The sequence below is a fragment of the Mixophyes fleayi genome, chromosome 9 (genome assembly GCF_038048845.1).
Source record: "Mixophyes fleayi isolate aMixFle1 chromosome 9, aMixFle1.hap1, whole genome shotgun sequence".
NCBI classification, from domain to species: Eukaryota; Metazoa; Chordata; class Amphibia; order Anura; family Limnodynastidae; genus Mixophyes; species Mixophyes fleayi.
The window spans coordinates 101,282,814-101,297,862 of record NC_134410.1 but is presented as its reverse complement, the minus strand read 5'-3'; the positions used below and the strand labels follow the sequence as shown (position 1 = coordinate 101,297,862).

At 37.3% G+C, this 15,049-nt stretch overlaps 1 long non-coding RNA gene across 2 annotated transcripts; it reads left to right on the top strand.

The window, feature by feature from the left end:
* The first annotated feature begins 1,607 nt into the window (after positions 1 to 1,607).
* LOC142101666 (uncharacterized) lies at positions 1,608 to 6,521 on the top strand. 2 transcript variants are annotated; one of them, XR_012679113.1, is made up of 4 exons: positions 1,608 to 1,790; positions 2,643 to 2,674; positions 3,397 to 3,475; positions 3,781 to 6,521. It is a non-coding gene; the product is annotated as an uncharacterized LOC142101666 (long non-coding RNA). The 2 variants fall into 2 exon arrangements; XR_012679114.1 differs by lacking the exon at positions 2,643 to 2,674.
* Positions 6,522 to 15,049: the final 8,528 nt, after the last annotated feature.

The following is a 15,049-nucleotide window of genomic DNA, read 5'->3' as shown; positions in this document are numbered from 1 at the left end:
TTTTTATTTAATTGGATCCCACAAATAAACTGAGGTTATTACTATTTTGTTTTAGTAACATTAAATTAAATGGGTCTATTCTTCACTGCTGCCAGTACCAAAGGATCTTTGAAATGTTCTCTTGATGTGTGAAAAAAATCAATATATACAAGTAATATATACTATATATGTATGTATGACATTCTTAATAGAACTGAAATGTCAATGCTTTATGTGTTTTAATAAAACATTCTTATGGTTTCCATTCAACTGTCCTAAGTCCTAAATCCTAATATTATCTGCGGTTTTATTTACTTGGGTATTAGAGACTTCTGGAGCCTCGAACACGTGACACCAAAGCTGAAATTCATCTTTATATGAGTGCCCACCCCACTGACTATATATAAAAGCAATATGTATTATAACGGCACATAAATGAAATATAAATATCGATATATGTATGTGAATAATAATAATAATAATAATAATAATAATAATAATAATAATAATAATAATAATAATAATCTTTTGTACATTGAGAACAATAATATTGCACAATTTCTCTCCTTCATATATGTAAAGAAATGGGCATGGTGTATGGAACCAGTGTTACAACCCCTTAATCTAATCCATACTCGGACTGCACTTTTTAGCCACGTTGTTACCAGGAAGTATCAGCGATGGAACTAAAACATCTCCTTGGAAAAGTACTTCAGGGGTTAAATTCCACCTCCACAGGGAACACTCAGGAGTTGAGTGAATTAAGCTACCATTGTTATTTCTGTTTGCCCCCTATTGTCCACTAGTGAGCGCTAGAGACAGCCAGGAGCCGGACCCAGCAGGGGTCACCTAAGGGAGGACACCTGGGGAGGTAGAGAAGTGGACTGGACAGTGTGAGAAGCCCACCAATCGAGACCTTTTGCAACTCCCCTGGGCAGGCAGTTCCCAAAGTGGGATTAAGAGGTGATAAAAGAGGCTAGCCTGGAAACTGAGAGTGAGTGACTGACCTTGGCCAAGAGGAGATGCTCTGCCAGAGATGTGCTGTGGAACCTATCTCACTGGATTTATTTGAACTGATTTCCTCACTTGTTGGACCTGCTATTGTTAAGGGGACTGTGTCGTATTTAATCCTGTTCTGCAGAATAAATCATCTTTGTATTTTTCCTCTAATACCGTGTCTTAGTGATTTGGGAACCACGTATCTTCACAATATACTTAATGTTTTAAAAAAACTAATATGGCAGTTAGAACAGACTATGTACAAATATTTTTAAAGGGTTGAAGTTCACCCTTAGGGGTATATTTACTATAATGCGGGTTAGAAAAGGCGGAGATGTTGCCTATAGCAACCAATCAGATGCTAGCTGTCATTTTGTAGAATGTACTAAATAAATGATAACTAGAATCTGATTGGCTGTTATAGGCAACATCTCCACTTTTTAATAAATATACTCCTTATACTCTTACACATAAGGACTGACCTTTTTCCCGATTTGTTTTAAACTCATTTAAATACATTACAGTCAGGCACCCCTTGTTTGGGCTATGTTGAATCTTTAGCTGAAAGTTAGTCCCATATCATGATATTAAATTGCAGTCTGGATTCAAAAATACTTGTTTCACACACATGATATGCAGTAAAATGTTATGTTGCTAATGATATCCACATGTCTATTAATTGCTTTACAAAATCAAGTCACTTATCTGTTGATGTACTTTTCTACTGTACATGATATAGAGTAATACAAATCATGCTCAATACAGACAAAGGAAATGAGTGAGGGCAGCAATGAAATATAATGAGTATTACGGTAAGTATGTTAAATCTCTGTCATCCAAAGATGGAAATAATGATTGAAAAGAAAGCATATATAGGGTAATTTAACTCTCCAGCAGTAGACAGTCTTTACATTCACTAAACATTTCTTGGCACACATCATTATAAGTGGAACATGAATTAGGCCCCAACCACTTTATAAATGCAGGATATTTGTGATAACCAGTGATTAGGTAACTGTGCAGACAATGGGCCTGATTCATTAAGGAATGTAAAGAAAAAAAAAAAAGGGTAACTTTGAATCTTGGCAAAACCATGTTGTATTTGAGGGGTAGCTAAGTTTAAAAAATTGGATCAGATTTATAGTTGGGGTAGGGCATGTCCTAGATCAACTTTAAATTTCAGTGTAATCATAAAGCTATCAAGTATTTGTGTGGTACATGAAAAAACAGCCAGTATTTAACTTATATGCAAAATAATAAACTAATTTGCACCCCTTGCATTGTAACATGGTTTGTCCCAGAGAAAATGTGCTCATTTTTTGCCTTACTTTCCATACTGAATAAGGCCCAAGGTGCACAGAATCTGTCACTTGTGTTGTGCAGTTTAGAAAATGAGCGCAAATGTCTGCTTGTGGTGGTTTAAAGGACTTTATTGGAGCACAAATCAATCTACCATAACTCAAGAAGCAGGGAATTAATCTGATTGCCAGGCATGATATTAAAAACATCACCCTTTGAGTTTATATTAGCTACAGATGCCATTTATTGTAATGAAGTCATCCAATACAATTTAAAATTGTGTTAGGGAGTTAGTGTCATCACAACCTCACGTGGTACCTTCCTACCCCTTCCGAATGGTGAAACAGTCTTTCTTCCATTTACAGTTGATGACCTTTTGTCCTCTGTCTGGTCCTTGGTACGAATTTTTTTTGATAAATTGTTGTATTGACTTTGATTATATTTATACATTAATTAGGTCACATCTAAGACACACTAGTTTTTCTAACCTCTCTTTATAATTAAACACTCCCATTCCCTAATACAGAGGTAGTCTGCTTCTGAAAGTTTGTAGAGCTGGCCAAAACTGTAAAGCATCGGTAATGCAGTCACAATTCAATCTGTCTAGTGACTTATAGAGTTCTAGTACTATGTTTTCATCACATGCCCTTAGCCCATCACAGGATTTCATTAGCCTTTGCAGCCACTGCCTGGCATTGTGTGCCGCTATAATCATTATCACCATTTATTTATATAGCGCCACTAATTCAACAGCGCTGTAGAGAGAACTCACTCCCCATTGGAGCTTACAGTCTAAATTCTCTAACACACACACACACACACATAGACACACACAGGCAAGGGTCAATTTTTTGTTACTATTTGTGTTTCAGTTAATTAGTAATCCTAAATCCTTTTCAGTCTTAATTTTCAACAATTGTGTGTGTGAGTATGAATGTATGTGAGACTGTAGTTTGGTTTGTCTCTCTCTTAAAAAGTACACCAAGAACATATCCAGGCCCAAATATCTATCAGAACAAAGTAGTTCTGATTCGGTTACGCAGTGTAATAAGTATACCGGATTTGTACACAATGCAAACCTAACTAACATAAACATTTCTGTTTTAGCTACATTTCCAGTACAGGAGCTCTACCATGCTAATGTACAAACACACACCGACCTCCCAAACAACCTACTGCACAATGACTGGAGACCAAGGTACAGTACATTGCTTTCAGCTTGTACAGAGTGTGAGTTATATTTACAACTGCTGAATACATCACACAAAAGTTTGATTTTTCTGTGTCCATTGTGTAGTGATTGAACGGATTCACTGCTACTGTGCAGTCAGATCTTTCTATTCTCAATTCCAGTACTGCAGAATGTTCTTCCTCTTTGAGTCATTTTCTTTAGCACTGCTATATCAAGCAATACCTCTGAGTATCCCACACTTTGAATCTGCTGGTAAATGTTTCTCTTTGATAAAGATGAACCTTTTGAAAAGTATTCTTCTTATTTTGCAGGACATTGTGGGGCCGAAGTTTGGTCTAACGAGTCCTAGAGGTTTTATGGAATTTTGTCCACCGTTAAAGCGAATGATTAAAATATTGTACTGCTGTATTTAGGTATTTTGTGGTATATGGAAAGTACGGGTACTACCAAATTGAAATGCACCAAGGATTCCAGCCTAAGAGATGTGCTTTTTTATCTTCCTAATCACTTCATCTTCTGTACAAAAGTTCAGGATCTTGGGATTTTCAGCATGGATATAGGAAATACTCTTCATAAAATACTTCTTATCATATAAAATTATTTCAAATGATCTCTGCTAAAGTGCCATTAAACCTAAAATGCCATTTACTTTATATAACCAGTGATGTGCCAACCTATTCTATTGCCTGAGGCAGCTTCCCTCTTCTCAATCCTTGTTGCCATAACCATTTATATGAGTTGTGTGTAGTTATAAAGACCAACATTGCAATTCCGAGCATTAGGTCATCTGCCACAAAGGTAAATATCACTAAATTAGTCTTCTGCATAAGAAATGGACATTTTTAAATGAAATGTCCTCCGAAAACATGGGGCCTGAGTCTTTAAGGAGATCAAAGGAGTAAGTTTGCATCTGGGCAAAACCATGTTGCAATGGAGGGGGAGGTAAATTTAAAATCTGGGTACAGATGTATAGTTGGGGTAGGACATGTCCTAGATCAACTTTAAATTTCAGTATGAAAATAAAGCTATTAAGTATTTGTTTTCTAGATTAAAAAAAGCCAGTATTTAACTTATGTGTAAAATTAATAAACTAATTTGCCCCCCTTGCATTGCAATATGGTTTGTCCCGGAGATCATTTACTCCTTTTTTTCCTTCCTTTCCTTATTGACTCAGGCCCATGGTGTCTTTAAGAGCTGAGATATATAATACAATTTATCATCATCTTTTATTTGTAAGACACCACAAACCATGCAGCACTGGATGTTCAATATAACAAATTCACTAAATCGCAACCAAAAACACGTTTGGTTGACTGGTCTAATAGTCACATCCTGCTCTAACTGGAGCTAAACTAACAAGTCATTCACTGAACCAACGCTGAACATACCAAGCAGTTTCCGCTTCATCTATACCTGACCATACATACTAGGTTGCTCTGGGAAATAAACTTTGTCTTACTACTGCTATAGAGGCGTATATTTTGGTAATCTATATGTACACTGTATAGGTTTTGCAAACCTTTAATTGGGTTATAGTGTGTTGAAAGGGATATTAGTTCTATGTTTGCACTTCAGCATGTTAGAATTCAATCATATTGATGGAATACATTTATCTATTTTCCTACAATATTTTGTTTTTCAATATTCTATTTGAGGTACCATTATCACTTTTTGCCCTAATTTGTTGTGGTACGATATCTTTGTCTTTATTTTAACAATGCAATATGAAACATAGTTAATTATTTTACTATTATAGTTGCAAATAATATTTCTAGCAATTTATGAAAAGGTATCAAAACAGCAGCTTTACAGGACATTAGTGGGTCAGGTGGTAGTGATACAACATCCCTGTGTAGGAAGCTCGCTAAGATTGTAAAAAATACTTTAAAGGTAGCTATATGCTTAACAGTATACACTGTTGCTCCTATATTCCTTTGGTGCTGCCTATGTGAGGAATCTCACATAGGCAGCACCAAAGTACGATGGGTTTGAGGAAGACGAGGAGCATTGGATCACTGGATTGTATTCAGCCCTCCAAGGGCAGCCTCTGAATAACAGGATCAAAAAATAGATAATTTCTCTTTAACTTCTGTTGGACTCATATCATTGGAAATGGTAAGTGGTTTCCAGTTGTCTACAGCATGCCTAAAGCACTCCTACAGGTCTCCCGGGCAAGTCGCAGTATACAGATGGCCTGGTTCTCCAGCTGCTGGCTCTAACTGCTACATGGAAAGGTAAAGGAACATACCTGCAGTAGATCTAGATGTGCATGGTATTACTGGCATTTCTTCACTAACTTCCTCATTCTATATAATATTTCATCTAAGGAGAAGATGTGACCTCGCTGCTGATGGTCTAAACTAGTCTCCTGCAGTGCTGCTAACCTGGAGGGCACTGCTAGCTTTTACAGCTCTTCTTCTCCTCCTTCCTTCTTTCTCTTCACAATTCCCAAAGAACTGCAATGACATTTTTGGTTCTAGACCACTAGACATTCTGTTAGGTTATCAATGTTAACGTTACATCTAAATGAGTGGATGGAGAACTCACAGACATGCTTAACTAATGTTTGGGTCAGGGAAAGAATGAGAAAACCCTCAAGGTATACAAACAGAACAAACTCGCCAATCGTATGTAATATGCCCAATGAAAGCTTCTTGGATTGTCAGTACTTAGAATTTTAACTGCCAATGTAACCAGGGCCTGATTATCCAATAGGCTGAATAGGCTTCAGCCTAGGGTGCAAGGCTGTTTGGGGGGAGTGCAAGATTTTTGGGGCTGCAAAAATGTGAACTATAAACTGAAATAAATTTAAAAATGTAAGTGAAGAATTGTTTTCCAAAGTGAAAATAATATATGAAAAACAAATGTTGTAAGATTTTAATCTTGATGTATTCCCATGTTAAACGCTGAAGACAATGAGTAATCCTTGGCGGGAGCTTGAGGATAAGCTAGTAGGAGAAACAAGGATGTCAACAGGCACAGGCATAACGGCTTCTCCCCTTCACGTCTTTACCCTCTGTGGAGCTCATTCATGCTTCCGTTCTTCTATATAGCTGTGATTGTAATAAAAACTAAATGATTAACAAGTTTGCCGTGACTATTTTTAAAAAGTCAAGTGGAGCTAAGTTTTGAAAACACAGGAACATAAACATTGGTCAGGGTAAAGAAAGCCAAATTTTAAATTGATGACTAGTTTGGGTTAATCTACTGTGTATTAGCCTAGGGTAGAAGGCAAAGGGGTGCTACAAGCATACTAACCTAGGGTGGTCTGAACCCTTAATCAGACCCTGACAGTAACAATGAATAGGAATAGAATTGTCTTATAGCACATGACAAAAGGCAGCAGAAGGTGTCACCTAATGTCCTCATTTTCTGTTTTGAAAAATGCATTCAGTCTTAATAGTTTACGGGGTGTCCACATTTCCATTTTGTGGGAGCCTAAAATACTCCGGTCATTAGGGGCATTTCTTTTATCTAAGGGAGTTTTTATTTTATTCTTGCTGGAACATAAAAAATTATGCAAACATAATTTTATGTGCAGAGACCTAACATTTTAAAAACAAAAACACCTGATTTTAGGAGCATCTTACAATGAATTCCCATAAAAGTTTTAGATGAGGCTTGTTATTTTTGAGGCAATAAAAGATACATCTAAAAGTGTAGGACATATGCATATGTAGACAAGGCCTAAGAAGGACGTCTATAGAAGTGATTTAAAAAAATCCTAATCCTTGTGAATTTAGCCATTTTGGTTTAATAAAACCAAAATGAAATTATGTTTAAGTTACTCCATAGTTGCCTACTCTCCAGGAATGTCTGGGAGACTCAGGAGTTTTTGTGAGCTCTCCCAGACTCCTGGGAGAGCAGGGCAATCTCTCGTATCCTGCCCTAATCGTGGGTGAAGTGGGTGGTGGCGTGGCTAAACACCTCATCCTGCCCCCCAATGTAATAGGCCAAAATTAGTAAAATGTAGCAGAGGGGCGGAGCCTAAAGAGGCATGATCACGCACTCAGGACTGAACGCCCTCCCGGAGATCTCACTGCCAAAGTTGGCAAGTATGAATTACTTACGTGTCACAAGACTACATTTAAATCACACAGTTGTCTCATATTTCCTAATTAATCTGTTACCATGACTTTGCTTCAGTCTCCTGTAGTCTCTACTTCACATGTGAACATCAGAAATCTTCATATATTGTATAGCACCTACATATTACAAAGTGACACAGTCAGAGGTTTAATTAGCGAGCTGTGGCTCCGGTGCAGCAGGCCCCATTATCTCCATGGGCCCTGGTGCACCAAACCTGCTGCACCAATGGTAGTTCCGGCACTGGAAATTATTAAGCTGTTACTAATCAGAAGAGGTGATGCTCTAGGAAAAATGTCAAGTATAGAAAAGACGTATTTGTCAGAGTTCGTGGATTTTATGAACACAACTTGAACAGCTCATTTTGAAGTAAAAGTACTAAAAGAAAAATGCGTTTGGCGCCGATTTGCACATAACAACAAATTTGGGGCGGTTCAGTGTTCCAAACTAGCGGATTTACTATAGGACTGTCTGAGGCTGGAATATTAAACTGCCGGCAATGTGTGATGGTTTCAAAACACTTAAACAGTCTGCAACTTACTCCAAGCCTCCAGAATAAAAGCAGATTTTTTTAGACCTGCTTCTGATTGGTATTAATACTTGGTTGCTAACAGGAGTAATGGTTATTTATGATTGGGGCACCATTTATACTACACACATGTGGTACTATAAGTACCATCATGCCCATGGGGGAAAGTGGTGAAATGAGATGAACATAAAATAAGAAGTGTTACCTCCATCATAAATAATGCACCCATTAGAAAACAAGTATGCCTCCCTAATAATACAATAGTATGCCCCCTTTAATATAATGGAAAATAAAATTTGCCCCCATAAGTTAATTGTAAATTAATTTTGTCTCCATAGTCAATAAATAATGATTGCCCCATAATTAAGAAGTTAATGGTGCCTCATCTTCTGAATGGCAAGAAAAAGCAAATAGCGTGTTGTTTGAGCAATCTCGCCTCTCACAACCACCTCCCTTTTCTGGTTAATTTTCAGGCGGTTTCATCCCTGCGGTATGGCAAAATGTAAGTAGGTCTAAAGGTTTATATTTGTATCATGTTATAAATTGGGATGGTCATTGGTAATGTGGTGCTTTGTTAAATGGTGTTTTTCAGGTGGTTTACTGGCGGTTTGGCCTTTAGTAAATCCGGCGGTTTTGGAACCGCAAGAAAACCGGTGGTTTCATCAAACCATCCTTTAGTAAATATACCCCGAAGTTGTCATCAAGCATATAGAATTTGCCTTACTGATGTTAATAATTCCAGTAGGCCATGCGTTGCCAAATATCAGTGCTTAGTAACTGTCCAAAGAAAAAACCTAGGATGTAATATTATTTTATCAGGATTAAAATTAAATATATTCCATAATACAGGGTCATGACAGGCTAGTTCCAAATATATAAATAGCCTGGAAGTCAGCAATGATTTTATTCCCTCTCAAAAGGCTGAACTGTAAAAGCTCAGGATGAAATTTGCTTTGGTAGCTCTCCGGGCTGGAGAATTTGACATGCAATGTTAATTTATGGCCTCTGTTCTTGTAATGCAACTCCCAGGAGAAAGAGCTTGTTTCAGTACAGTTCAGCGTGTTATTCGTACTGTACCAATAATCCTTCACTGTGACACACGGTCTGCTGTTGAAATGGAGAGAGGGAGCTGTCACATTGTGAATGTAGCCGTGAGTCTGCTGCTTAATCTTGTTTTCCTTAACCGCAAGGTAAGACACATCAAACAAGAAAAAATAAACTTTTAATTTCGCGGTACTTGAAAACTTTCTTTCCCCATTTTTGTTTTAAAAAAAAAAAAATTCCTTTAAATTTCCCATAAATGTTTTTGCAAAAAAAAAAATCACAGTTACACAGTAATGTAAATGGTAAAAGCCATTTCCCTTTATACAAGAAATGCTACTGTTTCTGCGGTTAGAACCCTACTAAAGCCTTCTTAGTAGTCAGATACATGGGGGTATATTTACTAAGCCGCGCTTCCGACAAACTGCCGCTTCTCGCCACTTTGCTGTCATTTTTTTGAAACGTCAATTTTATTGCCGCTGTATTGCCTTATTGAAGAGAAAAACCGGATGAGCTTTTGTCTGTAATAACTTTGCCATTTTAAAAAATGACATCAAAGGGCCGAGAAACCGGTGGCTCTTTGGAACCATTGCTCAGTAAATATAACCCATGGTTGCAATTATAAAACAATGATATAGAGAGAGCTGCTGGTAACTCTAGTTCCAGTGTCAGCATCTTGTAACCTCGGGCAAGTTGTTTTGTTTCCTTGTGACTCAGGCATCAAATCGTATCCTCTATTGAAAAATACATTGCCACATAAAAGTGTAAGTCCCATATAAAAATAACATGAAGACACTTTTTTTAACCTGTAAGTCAGTCTTGAAATATATTCTCATTACGGTTTTTTTTTTCCAAACATCAGACCCTTTTCCAGTAGTGTGTGTGTGGGCAATAGACTTCTTATTCTCTCTCGGGACATATGCATTGTAGCATTCCTTTGTGCTGTTCCAACTGACTCACTTGGTTCTCAAAAATCCCAACCCTACATCCCACCCTGAGACTTGTTGATGGGCTTTGGTAGAGGCGTTGGGGGAGGAGGGATGAATGGCTTTAGATAGAAAAAAAACCTCATAAAACAGAATTGTTAAACAGTAAAATTGTGGTAACCTCCCAGGACACATCTTCCCTCAGCAGATAACTTCATCCTGGTAAAGTTTTGTAAAGGAATTTCCCTTCAGTTTGACATAAGACTCTTACTGAATCCGCCCAGAAGATTTACTTTTCCAAATTAAAATAAATGTAAACTTCAACAGTTTCATCCCACCCAGCAGGTCCTGGAAACAGTTTATTTTATAGCTTACAGGCTATATGATACTTATTGAGCTCATTTGCTTCTAAATCAACCAGAATTGTGGCATAGCCTTCTTAGGTACAAAAGAGTTAATGAGAAAGTTAAAAAAATCCTTTCTTAGTTGTTTGCAAACTATTAAACCTTTGAACATATACAGAAAAAACTTCAATTAAATACATGGAGCGATTACAAAGAATAATATTGTTATATTAATACTTTTATCCATTTCACAGTTTAGCGAATTAAACTCTGAAGGGAGAATTCAATTCAACTGCATTCAACGTGGCGTTAATTATATTACTGTTAATACAATAATTTTAACCCTGATTTCTGCTCGTAGCTCCATGTGTCGTGAGCAGAAATAATTTACCATTCCTGCTCTAGCGTTAATTATGTGCACTATTACTGTAGTAATGGTAATTAGCTGTCAATGTTGAATAATTGGATGAAAGAAGGTATATTGATTAATATTGTTTTACAGTGCGATTGCGATCAGTACGCCACGTGTTATGACGCAATCGCACGATAAATAACGCACGCATACACTTACACTTACACATTCACTTGTATATAGTTCATATTTATAATAGTTCCAACCCACATGAACAAATGTTATTGAATTTATAGTTATATATGATAATGGTAAGAAGCACTTTATTGAGATCTAAGGTTCAGGTTACAGGAAACATATCATGTTTGGTGTCATTTTAGTCCCCTATTTATCCTTAGTGATTCGGTTCCATCAGCTAGGAGATCGCACCTTGTGTATGCTACTTATGGAATATAGGGAATTAATGATTAAGATGGTATTGTGTGTATAATGTAAATAGACCAGTTTGAACTAGCTTTCAGCAGGAAGATTAGTATGCATCTGATCAGAGAACTGACCCCCACCTTTGGAGGGTGATGTTTGAACTGACCTATGAACTACAGTATACTGGACTGTCCTGAAGCCTGAACCTATGGAAACATGCCAAGTCATCTGTATTGTATTTACTGTAACACAAAATGTATATATATATTGCTCTCTGGGACCAGCAAACAGTCTCTTTGACCACAGATTTTAGGATTGAATAACTGTAAATTGGAATCAGCGGAGCGCGGGGTATGTATCGGCTGTACTTATTTATCTAATTGTTATTCTTTTGCTTTGCTAATAAATGGCTTTGTGAGTTGGATTCACACAAATCGCATAGACAATGATTATTGGTAAACAATAAAATAACTTTAGTAATGTGTACTACGGTAATAGAGTGCTGGCCGCGTTAGTTTCGGCGATAACGCGGCCAATTGAACATGTCCCTGAGTGATGTGAAACATAGGTGAGAGATCACAAGGGGAAAATGAGATGTTCCCAAAAAGAAATGGAGCAGAATATAATGGTAACTGTTGCAAAGGGTATCTCTACGGGAATTACATTTTTACCATTTAGTGTGTGGGGCGCAGGTATGTTAAAAGAAAAAGAAAAAAAAGACAGGAGCATGGGAAGAAAGTTTATTACTAAATTTCGTTTTGCTACCGTTAACCGCCAAACAGTAAAACATGCATTGTAGGAGGGAATACTTTTTAATTAATAATTGTACTACTCTAAATATTAAAGAGAAGGCTACTAATATATTAGACTATAATTAGCAAGTAAGTAGAGGTACAGAATTGCATTATATTACTCAGGTCATACTGACTAGTGACTACAACAAACAGCGTTATCATTTTTATTCTTGATTCTTTATTTTGGTTGATCAATCATATACGAATAACATATCTGTAAATAGAAAACCATAGAAAAAATAAGTAAATGTATTGTTTTGCAAGACTGCAATAATTGTTCATACCACAACGGTATACTGTGTGTTGTTGAAAATAACGGCTAGCTGCATCTATAGTCCAAGGTTCTAAACAATCATGATGTCTTGTTACAAAAAGTCCATTGGTTGTCGATTAGTCTGGCTGTAAGCTATATAAAGCATCCAGGTTACTCCATACAATGCCATGTTTGCTGATCTTCTAACTTCTAGTCTGCTCTGTACATCTGGCCTTACAATGACAGTGCTCTACTGTGTGGTATATATTATATAGTTGCTCTAAGTGAATATGCATCACATCTCTTTCATGCATGTAATTTATTTCGTACCAGACTTTTCTACGATTTTGTCTATAACTACCTTCATAGTGCAATTCCAAAATCTAACTGCAACATTTAATCGGCTAGTGTTGCATAGAGTGTGACTACCTAGTGTCTACAGTATGTATTACTCACCATTTGATGCATAGTTGTTTGTTACAATACGTGTGAAGACAATGGCTCACACAGATGGTCTCAAGAGCTGAATTTCTCTCTACTTCAAGACTTTCACCTCTACGCTTCCAGCCTCAGTATGTTCCCCTTGCTCTGGTGCAGTATGGCATCTCTCTCTGTAACTGCTAGCTATCACTCTGGGGCATCTCAGGCGTGGACTGGGTTACACATGCTCCAGCTACCAATTACCCATGCCAGGCTTCATGGCCCTCACGACTCTTTCCCCCAATAGGTCAAGTCTAATACACCGCACCAGCAACCTCTCACTCATCGGGCAACTCTCAGACTCCCCATATCATACACTCGGTTTGGGGCCTCCCTCCTGGAACTCAAACCCTGAAATCAGACAAGAGACAGGTAAGTAGTTACACAAGCAAGATACATATAATTGATAAGTACAGTACAAAATATTCAGGGGAAGATAGGGTTAAAAACAGGCTGAGGTCAAAAGCAGGGGGCAATACTTCAATATTCAGAAGAAAACACAGGTCAATGAATATCGTGGAGCAGCAATGCACTCAGGTCAAAAATACTAATCCATTAAAGAATCCCTAAATGGCGAATTGCCAATTGAAGTGCACGTCATGGTTTGCAGAAGCGCCCCCATATATGTGACAACATCGGAACAAGTGCACAAGATTATACAAGGGTAATATAATGTACATTTGGAGTGCAGGTACCTAACAAGATGCTGATTAGGTAACCACACTGTGGGAACAGTTATATGATTGCATATTTAAACACAGGCAGAGCAAGAGCTTATATAATCATTAATATTATTAATATTATCCTTTATTTATAAAAATGACAACATATTATTCAGTGCGGGGCATTGAGGGGAACATGATACAAACAAATAACATACAAAGAGATGTGGGGAACAATTGATACATAAGGTAGAGGAATAACAATTGTAGTTGGTGGTGGGGAATGTGGGCGTGGCTGCCTTAAGGCAGAATCATTATCAGCCACCAATATTAAACAGCCACTGGCAACTGGTTCTTCTGTGCAGCTACTGGTGGTGTGGTATGGTTGGAAGGAGGCGAGACAGTGGAAGAAGGAGACATGAAAGATGAACCAGTCATTGTAGAAATCTTAAAACAGATAGCTACTGGCAACCATGACTGTCCTTTACTATTTATATTAACTGGACATCCTCGCTCTTCTGGTTCTGGAGAAGGATTTCAATGTTGTGGGAAATAGAGATAGCAACAGCAGTTATGAAGACTTAGTTACGGAAGAACTCTGGAGAAAATTCAAACAGTGTTATGATAACCGAGATGACCTGTCAAAGTAGAATCACGAGATTAAAAGAGAAACACTTGTTCATAAGAGTTAGAGATGAAATAATCTTTGCATGGTAGAAAGAGGAGCTTCACCTTGATTCTGTTTAAGGATCTAACAGAGATCTGTACTGTGGAGAACAAGGGTTTCTTGAATTTCTTCATGCTTGGGGAAAAGCTTCTGAAAAATTCAACCTTAAAGATGAACATACAAAATAATAAAGACCAGTAGGCCTAAGAAAAGTTAAAAGTTTTTGCTGAATTCAATATATTCTAAATGTTTGTGGTCAATAAATACTGTGTAGTGGATGCCAGGCCCATATCGTAGCCAACAATTATCTTAGAAATCTCATAATTTTAGCAGTAGAGAACCAACAAGAGGAAGCAGCGCAAGCCTAGAATTTGTTAATAAACATCTTAATAATAAACAAAACCTGCTCAGTGTCATTTGGTGAAGTGTTAACTTGGACAGTAAATGATAGAGACATTGCAATCTGCCACTTATCCTGTGCTTTTATACTTTTTGTTATACTAGTTAAGTTTTATATGCCCCTCCGAGATTGTGATTAAGCAACTTCCAAATCAAGTTGATGGTATTTATTTTTAATCATAATCTTATTTAAACCCTGAACCCTGGTAATCAATACATGACTGCATTCTCAACAAAGAAATCTCTTGTCTCACTTAGGTGAAAGTTTTTTTTTTTTATGTTTATAGGGTCATGGAAAAATACAACGGCATTGAGAGTTCTCAAAAGCAAATACAGTTGTAAGTGGTTAACAATATCTATGACCAGCGTATCAACAAAACGCCCAATGGCGGAGGTTACAGAAGTGAAGTAAGTTGAATGACCAGAATTTTTTTAAGAGGTCAAAGAGAGGGGAAAGAGAAAATAGGAGAAAATAAAAGATAGGTGGTGTGGCTAGTACCAGAAAGGGCTAGGCAAGAAACGGTAGGGAAATGGCAGGAGAGGGGGGACACAGAAAATAGCCAAGTCAAGGAAAAAGTGAGCAAGCTTGGAAGAATGTAAGTCACTTAGGTGAAAGTTTTATCC